The sequence below is a fragment of the Dipteris shenzhenensis genome, chromosome 2 (genome assembly GCF_047967505.1).
Source record: "Dipteris shenzhenensis isolate YYH24624 ecotype China chromosome 2, Dip_SZ_1.0, whole genome shotgun sequence".
NCBI classification, from domain to species: domain Eukaryota; kingdom Viridiplantae; phylum Streptophyta; class Polypodiopsida; order Gleicheniales; family Dipteridaceae; genus Dipteris; species Dipteris shenzhenensis.
This window is the reverse complement of record NC_141597.1, coordinates 61,537,988-61,548,988: the sequence shown is the minus strand read 5'-3', so window position 1 is coordinate 61,548,988 and position 11,001 is coordinate 61,537,988. Positions and strand designations below refer to the sequence as shown.

Sequence of the window (11,001 nt, the reverse complement as noted above, 5' to 3'; positions counted from 1 at the left end):
TAAACAGGGCACTCATGGAGAAGAATGTCGGCTGAAAAGGTGGCACTCCATGGGACTGTGTACACCAAATTGCCTTGATCCCCAATTGATCATGATAGGAGCCATTCCTTCTTGGCCACTGTAGAAACTGACCCCTGAAAATGGACCTTTTGATGGGAGAGACTTCAGGTTGGGCCACCGCCTTTCCTTGCCTTTTGCATGCACTGCCTGCCGATTCTACATTCCTATTCATCTAGTGGCAATCTTTGTACTGCCGAGGCCAGGAGCGAAGAGGAGGAGGTGGTAGCATAAATCCAAGTGACAGCAGCCTGGGTAGAAGGAAAAGGAAATCTAATAGATGGATTGGTGGGCGTGGAAGCTACATGATGTGCTTAGTTTTTGTGCCTGGACCACCTAGTTGCTTGAAGAGGGAGATTGCCTCCTGCAACTGTTGGCAGAACTCAACGTGCCAAAGTTTTACAATAAAAGCCTTCAGTAGCTTATTTACTCTGCATTGCAGCAAATAATCTAATAATAATCTTTACAAAATTGTGCCCCATCTTGACTCTAATAATGCATGTCAATCTTGGATATTATCTTAGCTGAATTGCACCATATTTCTTTCTGATTATTTGATATTGACTCTCCACCAAGTCCAAACGTGGCATATACTTTCCTTTAGAACGCTCAGAGTCCTAAGTTTTTGCATAAATGTCATCAATTCGAGAGTGTGAGTTGTCTAAAGCATGCATCATATCATGAACCTCAATACAAGGCTCAAGCACTTGCTGGCTTTTTCCACAAACTTGTACATTTTCTAAACTCATCTACTTTCTCTGCATCTTCCCACATACCAGCATTGGCATAGATTTTTGACATCAACGTGTAGTCACCAGCAGTATGCCCTTCCATTGTGACGATTTGTTCAAAGCATCGCCTCCCAATTTTGACATTTCCACGCTTTCTACAGGAACCAAGCAACGATGTCCATCCTACCACATTGGATTGAAATTGAAGACTTTCAAGTAAGTCTTCTGCCTCATTCAAGCATCCTGCATGACCAAGAAGTCCAATCATAGAGTTGAAATGTTCAAGCCTTGCTACAATCATAGGGTCCTCTCTCATTGACTTAAAATAAAGACAGCCTTCATCTACCAGGCCTGAGTGACTGCAAGCAGAAAGAACACACAAAAAGGTAACATCATTTGGCCTACAGCATGCTTGTTGCATGTCCATAAAACACTGCAGAGCCAGCTGGTAATTATAACGCTGGGCATAGCCAGCAATCAAGGCATTCCATGTAGCCACATCTTGCTTAGACAATCTGTCGAAAACTGCACATGCATCCTCCAGGCTCCCACATTTCATGTACATGCCAATAAGGGCACTGCCAATGAATGAGTCCAACACAAACCCCTTTTCAATGGCTTGTGAATGAATCTGCCTGCCCTGCTGTAGGGCTGCTATGCTGGAACATGCTTTCAGAATGCAAACAAGTGTCACCTGATTTGGCTCCATGCCCTCCTGCTGCATTTGCTTATAGAGTTGAAGAGCCTCCTGGCCAAGCTCATTGTGAGCATACCCTGTAATCAATGCATTCCAGGTCACCACATCTTTCTCTGTCAATCTGTCAAACACTGACTGAGCATTCTCAAGATTGCCAAGTTTACAATACATGCCAATGACTGCATTGCCAACAAAATTATCTGACTCCATCCCACCATCAATGATTAGTCTGTGGACCCACTTGCCTTGCTCTGGGGATGCGATACTGGAACATGCATGCAAAATGCAAACAAAGATGGTTTGGTCTGGTTCCACGCCTTCCTGTTGCATGTGCTGAAACAGCTCAAGAGCCTCCTTACCATTCCCATGTTGGGCATACGCTGCAATCAGAATGCTCCAGGATGCCACATCTTGCCTTGGCCATCTCTGAAACACAGTGTGAGCATCGTTCAAGCTCCCACATTTGGAATACATCTCAGTAAGAGTGTTGCCAACAGATGATAGCAACTCAAACCCATTTTCAATAATTTGCAAATGAATCTGCCTGCCCTGGTCAAGAGCTGCAAGGCTAGAGCATGCTTTCAAGATACAATTGAATGTGACTTGATTTGGCTTCACTCCCTCTTGCTCCATTTGTGAGAAAAGTTGAAGAGCCTCGCTAGCAAGCCCATGCTGAGTATATGCCACAAGTAATGTACTCCATGTGACCACATCTCTCTTTTGCATTCCATCGAACAGTATATGAACATCCACAAGACTTCCACATCTGGCATACATGTCGACAAGTGTGTTGCCAACGAATAAATTTGACTCAAATCCAATTCCCACGGCACACGAGTGCAGCTCTTTGCCCTGTTCAAGGACCCCTCTGTTGGAACATGCTTTCAGCAGACAGATCAGTACAGAAGGACTTGGCTCAATGCCCTCTAGTTGCATTTTCTGGAAAAGGTGAAGAGCTTCACCAGCATGCCCATGCTGGCTGTACCCTGCAATCAATCCGCCCCACGAAACCACATCTCGCTTTGGCAACTTATCAAACATCATGTGTGCATCCCACAGGCTCCCGCACTTGACATACATGTTGATCAGTGTGCTGCCCACAAACAGGTCTAATGCAAAACCCCCTCCAATAATGAGAGAGTGGAATAGCATGCCCTGCTCTAAGGCCCCTATGCTAGAGCATGCTTTCAGAATGGAGACATATGTAACATTGTCTGGCTCCATGCCCTCCTGCTGCATCGCCTGGAAACATTGAAGTGCCTCTTGACCATGCCCATGCTGACTGAACCCTGCAATCAGTGCACTCCATGTGACCACATCACGCCTTGGCAATCTGTCAAACACTTTGTGTGCATCCTCCAAGTTCCCACATTTTGCATACATGTTGATTAGGGTATTGGCAATAGGCAGATCGTTCTCCAGCCCACTTTCGATGACCTGGAAGTGGATTTGCTTGCCCTGCTCAAGGGCCGCTATGCTGGAACAAGATTTCAGGATTGAAAGAAATGAGACTCTGTTAGGCTGCACTCCCTCCTGTTGCATCTGCTGAAAGAGCAGAATCGCCTCCTTGGCTTGCCCATGCTGGGCATGCCCTGCAATCAATGCACTCCATGTGACCACATCTGGCTTTGGCAACTTGGCAAGCACTACATGGGCATCGTCAAGGCTCTCACATTTCACATACATGTCGATGAGTGTGTTCCCAACAAACACATCCGAATCAAGCCCGCTTTCAATGACATGGGAATGAATCTGCTTGCCTTCGTCAAGGCTAGCTATCCTGGAACATGCTTTCAGGACTGCAACAAAAACATATCCATCTGGCTCAACACTAAAATCGTGCATTTGGTGGTAGATTTTGAGAGCTTGCTCATTCTGTCCAAGCCTAGCAGTTGCTGAGATAATGGCACTCCATGAACATGAACCAGGTTCAGACAAATTGCTTAATACATTGTTTGCCTCTAGTAAGTTTTCATGAATCAGGTAGCTCCCCAAAAGAGCATCTGACGTTAATGCACTCGTCTTGACAAGTTTCAATGTTTCTCTTACGCCTGATAAGTCTCTCTGTTTAATAAACGCCTGCAAACATAGAAGAATTTCCTGTAAACGTATGCACTTCTCTTCCTGAATATATCTTTGGTAGCCATTTGTGCTCTTCTACCTACAGCCTGAAGTGTATTTAGAAACTGCAGGACAAAGTATCCAAAGGGTACATTTCCTTCCAGGTCGGGTTGGGACATGTGGCACCCGGAACGCTGTCGCACCCCCGACCACGCCCGCGCAAAGTATATTGATTTGCTCATGAGACAGAATACTCGGCCTTGAAGAGAAGGCAATATTTGCATATGAGATGTTTAAGGTATGCCTGGGGACATCATCACTGAGAGCTTCAGTAAAGCCTACAAACATGCTGTTCCCATGAATGCCATCTTGTGTAGCGCTCATTAGTGAGTCATCTTCTGGTGAAAACACAACTTTCTAACTTGGAGCAAGGTGAAACTCACAATAAAGATAGCGCATCTCTCAAGACTCTTTGCTGAGAACTGGAAAGCTCCAGTGTGGATTCACCTGGTTAGCCTTTTAGTCCCAAAATTGATTAGGTGAGCTAGATCATGGAAATAGTAGGTGTCAGGGATTAACAGCAAGTCCCAAAACTTTTCCACAGTTGAATAAAAGTAAAAGTGGCTTAATTATGCATCAAGTAGACTGAACCATAAAGAGGAGTAGGGTTGAGAGAATGATAATTAGAGCCCAATGGGTTGTGAACGAGGTCCTACGTCCCCCACCAAGGATGGATCCATGGTGCATTTCTGTCCTTTATAAACTGAATTAAGAGAAACAAAATGAAAAGATTCTTTGAGTGGGACAACTAACGACCCTATAGCCCCTTGCTTATGACAACTAAAGACCCTATAGGCCATGGCTTATGATGTATCAGACTTACAAAAGAGATTAGATAGGAATCAATAGAACTGTCTAGAAATATCTCCAAGCTGTGTAGAACAATGAAAGATGCTTTGATAGCTCCTGACCCCACGAGGTAACAAAAATCTCAAACCAAACAATAAGAACCTGCAGTGATCCAATAAGCAGCAGCTCAACCCAATGCAGATACCATCCTTCTATAATCTGTTAGGTGCCAGGGTTAAACCAAAAATCGATCTATGATCAATATTTCAATAAATCTCCAGCAACCGAGGCTCAAATTAAGGATAGGCTGGTGATGTGGCAAGGGTTGTGTAGGAAATCTAGCAGAGGTGGCAATGTCAGAAGAAAACAGGATTGGAGCGATCACAATATGTAGAAAGGGCAAGAACTGACATGTGACAATCTAGATTGATTGTGGATAGATGCAATGAATCTAGCCTCTAGTCAGGTTTGAGTTTTCTTTTTTTTACAAAGAAAAGGAACTTCTATTAATGCATGAAAAAACCAACCATACAAATCAGCAGAAACCAAAAGGTGCTGACCATGGGAAAAAAGCAAGACAAAAAACTTGGTTCTTAGAAAGAAACCCAGCTTGTCCCAGAAGACTCAGCTCACCTAGGGAATCTTTGGAACAAGGGCTAATCACCAAGGTGGCGAACTATGCATCCAGCGAATACCTCTCGCGGTGAGGACATAAAAGGTGTCTGCAGGCCATGCCTTGCAGAAACATGCCCACCTTTCGGCACTTGCTCTAGAACATGGAGTCCCGCACTCCCAATGGAGCATAAAGTGTAGACAATATCTTGCCAAATGGCAACGAGAGTGGCTGCTGGGGAAACCTGATGTCCTCCCATCACTAAACTCTCAGTGGGCAATGTCACCAATTTACAAAGAGGTTTTTCAGTTAAGGTCAATTGATTAGAAGCTGAGGGGATGTCACCAAGCTGTAAAGATTCTAAGTAAAGTACAAAGTTGACCTCTTATTTGATCATAATTAAAGGGTTCTTCATTTATTTTTAATTATGGTCAAAAAGTTCTTTTAATTGGTCAAAGCATTGACTTCGGTCAAAGACACTTGACTTCGGTCAAGAATACCCGACTTCGGTCAGGGAGACTTGGTTTAGGGCCAAGAGGGTTGACTCTAGTCAACCAAGATATTCCAACCTCGGTTGGAGAGATTTGGTTATAATTAAGGCGCCTTGACTATTGGTTAAAGCCCCTTAATTATGGTCAAAGAGGGTTTACCTCGGTCAACCAAAGAATTAATGTTTGGTGTGCGCTTTGGTTTGCTTGGTGGGGACGCCCACAGAGATTAAGTTTAGTCTAGAGATTAGTTTTGCATGCAAAAAGCTAACTGTTAATGGGTACCGTGGTGGTTAAAGTGCCCTACTTTTAAGGGGCTAAGGCTGCTTACGAAGTGGCGTCTACATCAGCATGTGACCTTGGGCTTGGAAGCGTACACAGCTGCCAGTTTATTCGGCATGTAATTAGTGATAGCTAGGAAGATGACACATGCCAGTTGCCAAGAGAGGGGAGCTGATCTCTATTGTACTCAAATTTCTCACATGATGAAAGAATGAGCTTCGAATGGCTAAGAAGCTTTTTACTCTGTAATCTTTTCTCTGTGAAATAAAATACCTACAGGGTGTCCAGCTTATTGGTTCTAGGCCCTGATGTGTGTGAGAGTGAAGGAACGAGAAAGAGAAGAGGGAGCTTAGAGAAAAGATCATCGTGAAGAATATTGTCTCGATTCCATGATCGCCTGACGATTGCATACGCTGACGAAATCATTGGTCACTTGTATTACTGGTCGATTGCAGGCAACCCACATGTTCCAAACAGTGATGCTGAACACAGTCTCCCATTTACCACCTTGTGGCGAAGGCACAGGACATACGCGGGAGGGAGGTACTGAATTATATGTCTCAATCCTAACCACCTGCTCCCCCTGTATCCGGTAGACGGAAGAGGCTAGATCAATCGAGAAAGCATGACCTCCCTTTGAAAGTCACGCGGACATCCCCCAAGTGAAGTCCTGCTGCATCCTCTGCTTGCTGGCCACAATCCTGAGAGGGGCTGACCAAATCCTCTGCGCTACTGGGCGACACCAAAGACAGTGAGGGATCATCTCTAACACTCAGTATGTGCAGTGGAGGTAGCGACCATCCACCCACAACTGCTCCAAGCAGGGGCCGATGGGCAAGCCTCCATGTGCACAGTGCAGCCATCCAGAAGAAATACGAGATCTTCCGTGGTCTACATCTGATCCAGAGACGAAACCAAAAGTGAGAAATTACCTCCCTGCGAGCCTCCTGCTCTACCTAATGCTGTGCCCTCGAAGAAGTCCATGTTGTTGCCTCCAACTGAAGACGTCGACCAATGCGGGTGGTGTAAGAAAAGAAGGGTACCTAACCCGGGCAAGCCAGAACCAGGTCCCATTGAATCTCCCGAACTCGCCACCATGCCCCCTCCTGTTGTGTCACGACTGTGCCGGGGTCAATAGTTCATGCTCTGTCCAATCAGCGCAAAAACTTGACCCTCTGCCAGTCTATCAATCCTAAAGCCTCATCGTCATCCGTCGTCTCTGGCTAGAGGAGACCCCCGGCCCCAGTCTATAGTATCTGCAGTGGAAGGAGCCAAGGGACTGCCATAAAAACTGGATCCTGAGAGGCATTCTCCCACCACGAGACCAGGATCGCTGCATCAATCTCATGCCCCCCTCACATGCGAGAGCATCTGCGCTTGTGCCTCCACCTCCAAGGGCAAAGGTCTCCAGGTCTCAAAGGATCGGGATAGACCACTATCCCACTGCGATCCATTGATGTGAGTTTGTTGTCCCAACATGAGATCCTCCTATCCTGGACCTCCGGATGCTAGATGAGTCGCTACCTCTCGAACCCCTCTTGACAAGTAGGACTGGCCGAATGAGTCCCTGCTGTGACAAACGCTGCCATTACCCTGTGGAGACTCCTCATGAAAGGAGACCTTTCCTATTAAGGGAGCCTCTGAAACGATCCATCTATAAGACTGTTGCCACTGGCCTCCTGTGTTCCAAAGGGTTCCAAAGGATACCGGGCTGCAGCAAGAGCTTCCAAGGTTTTGAACCGGGAGTGAGGCTGCGGACCAGCAGCTTGCCCAGCATCTAGTCAGGGTTGAGTTATGTAACTAGATCTTTTAAAAAATTTCCTCATGGCCCATCTACCCTTGCATAATATCAAATCGTAGGGTTGACCTAGACTTTCTAAGGCTCAAACAAAGGTCTCAAAAATTAACAAAACTTTGCCCAAGTGTTATTTAACATGCACTAGTTCTCTAGACCACAGGGTGCGCACGCGCTCTAAACGGCTTGCTCCACGTTGAGTTTATCTACCAACCCCCCTTGCCTCAACCATGCACTCAACCCAGTTCACCAACAATTTCTCCCTATCTTTCTGCAGAGATGTATGGAATTGTTGCTTGGCTGTGTTTCTAGCGGGATGCATGGGACTACTAAGCTCTGTTTCCTTCTGTCAATTGGTCGCTCGCATGCTTTCTTGCGCTCTTCGGTGGCTCGCATGCTTTCTGGCGCTCTTTGCAGCCAGATGCGTGGGATTTCTTCCTCTCTTTCCAGCAAGATGCATGAAATTGCTGGCTGCCAGTCGCACTTGGAGGAACAGGTTGAAAAACATGCACGCTTCTAGAAGCCTGCCGACTAATCGGACTGATTTCACGAAGTGCAAATCCAATTGCAGCAAATTGGCCTCACGTCTGGTGGATGGAGAACCAGTGGAGGACACATTCTGAGTGTTTTCTGTGGAGGGGAGCTCTGAAGATCGTTTGCGGTTCTTTGAGGGGAAGAGAGTGGAGAGCTGTAGCTTGGAGCGAGATGATCGTCATGGCATGGAAGAAGGCTATAGAGAGAGATTAAGTGATGAGGGAAAGCTCGGCAATTCGAAAGGATGAGAAGCTCCATTGGATGGTTACTCCTGCGCAAGATCTCTCAGCCATGAGGTTGCAAAGTGGTTTCAAAATGCGACCAGCTTCTCGATCTGCTTGAGCTTGTTGCCAAAATGCCAGTCATCTATACGAAATTACAAACTGGCTGCTGAGAATCTGAGGAGGAGGTAGGGTTCCTAGGTCAAGATAAGATTGTATGTCCCTCAACAAACGGGCTATCTCTGTTCTGAATAGTTTTATATGCGGTTGCGAAGCATTCTAGAAACGTTCATACATTTTGAAAGCTGAAACCTCCTTCTGTGGCATGCACCACGTTGCTTCTCGTAACGCTGAGCCATGAGCTATCCAACCTGCCGCTTGCATAGAATGCTTAATCCTGGGCGCTAATCTTGCAGCCATAGTTAGTCCGTTGTAACACAGCTCCGTAGTACTTGGTTGTCACTCCCAGCGTCTTTCTTCATTCCCTCATTTACGCTATGATCCCATACACATACTAAAGCAACCAACAATTCATTCATATATTCACTTCACTAGTCACTAGGGCAGGCCCATTGAATGAAATTCACCTTGTTCAATCCAATATTCAAAAATTCTCATGTGAGACCGACAAGCAACGCTTTGTCATTACCTTGCTGGACTTGCTGTCCCAATTCTCACAGGGATTGGCAGAAATCCTCCACCACAACTCTTTTATCACCATCGGCTTACTTGCTTTTAAACCATATCATTCAGAATCACAGGACATCTTTCCACCATCTCCGATGCTGCACTTAGCAGCAGCAGCATTCTGCCCCTCATACAACCTGCAACTCTGCTCGGATTCTGAGGATAATCTGGACAGGATTGAGCATGATGAGGGCTCTTCAGACGGGCTAGGTCCATCTGTCCATGGCGGATGCGACGAAGTCAGCAACAGACTACGGCAAGTCGCTTGAACAAAAGCGCGGTGGTGTGACTCCGAGTGAATGCGCAAATGAGACATTGACAGGGGGGCTGGTGCGCATGCGCTGGGCTGATTTTTTCGTCTAGAGTAGAAACAGAAAGACAGAGAGAGAGAGAGAGAGAGAGACTCTCGTATGGTTGCACTTGTGTTAATGCAACACGCCCTCAAGGGTCCATTGGGTTTCTAGGGGTAGTGGTGGCCGTCCTCGAAAATCGTTTAATCCGAGTCAATTTGACTTGGATTATAACGATGGTTAGTGTTCAAAACACGATGGTTAGTGTATTGCGTATTGTTAGGGGTTTTGTCTCTTACCTTTTGAAAGCTTTTGTTGTTTTGTGGTGGTGTTCGTTTGGGCGTGGCGACACAAGAGGATGATTCGGCTCGCTTGTTCGGGTGTGGTGATGTAGAGTTCAATTCGTGATAACGTTTGCACATAGGCATGTAGCGTTGTAACGATGCTTGAAGAGGGCAGCCAATCTTGGCTTGCACCTCTTCATAGAATCGGAGAGCAAAGTATGGGAGATCATCCCTGTCAGGCAGATTTTTATCTGCCTTGACAGGAGGTAGGAGCACTTGCATGTTTATGAAATGCATGTATGCTTGTGGTGCAACTGCTACAAGATGGTCGTGTATGCATTGTGTGCGTCTTGTTGTGAAGATTTCGATACGAAAATGATGGATTGTGAAGGTCTATGCTCAAGTGTCGGTTTGTGTACGTTTTCGTTGTCTCTGGAGTATAGATTCATCTGTAAAATTCGATGCAACCGTGTCTGGGAAGTTTTCACTGACTTCTGATTTCGGATTCTGAGATGAAATTTGTTGTTGGAGTGCCTGGATGCGCTGCATGAAGCTTTAGGTGGGTGTGGAGTGTGTTTCTAGGGTGCGAGAAGAAGCACGAACTAGAGAAGAAGGACCGCGCATGTTTTGTGCATGACGATCTGGGACGCCGCCATGACAGTTTGGGGCTGTGTATCTGTGTGACAAGTTGGGAGGACACGATGACGATCTGGGAGGGCGCAATGACAGTAGAGGGTTCAGACGGTCGTTTTGTCTATGTTTTTGGTGCCAGAGTCTTACTGTGTTTGTGTCGAGTTCTGATTTCGGGTTCTGGGATGAAATTTTCGGGGTTGTGTATCTGTGTGACGATTTGGGAGGGCGCGATGATAGTAGAGGGCTGTCTAGTTAGTTGCAGTCAAAGATTGAGGGGTGCGTAGAGTGAAACAGAGAGCAAACTGAAACAGAATGCATGCATTCCGACGTAGCAAAACATCGAATTTTCAAAGCTAGATGAACCGTTTTGATTTTTTTTCCTTGGAAAAATAGCTTGCTTTTTTTTTTGAATGTATGTAGATATAGTGTGTTGATGTTTTATATTGTTGCTAAATATGGTTTGCTTGATTGCATGCTTGATTGCACTGTGCGTAAATGTTTAAATGTTTGTAATGCTTTCATTGCTTCAGTCTCATATAGGTCGATCCCCCACATTTTAATTCCTTCAAACAAAAAGGAAAAAAAAAACATGCAATCATTCAACAACATGAATTAATGCAATGCTCAAAAAAAGATGAAAGACATTTATTTGATGAGAATAATTACACTACCAATGCTTTTGTGTCAAATGAAATGGATGAGTAGTAGTATAGAATATTGTGGTAATAATTACGTGAAAATAGTAATAAGGAAATTCATGGTGATTTTGGATTAATTTA

General features: G+C 45.4%; 1 pseudogene across 1 annotated transcript; it reads right to left on the bottom strand.

The window, feature by feature from the left end:
- Positions 1 to 254: 254 nt before the first annotated feature.
- Positions 255 to 9,423, bottom strand: LOC147905107 (pentatricopeptide repeat-containing protein At2g33680-like; annotated as a pseudogene). The gene is made up of 2 exons (XR_015542698.1): positions 8,978 to 9,423; positions 255 to 3,564 (listed from the first exon to the last, which is right to left on the bottom strand). The product of XR_015542698.1 is annotated as a pentatricopeptide repeat-containing protein At2g33680-like (transcript).
- Positions 9,424 to 11,001: the final 1,578 nt, after the last annotated feature.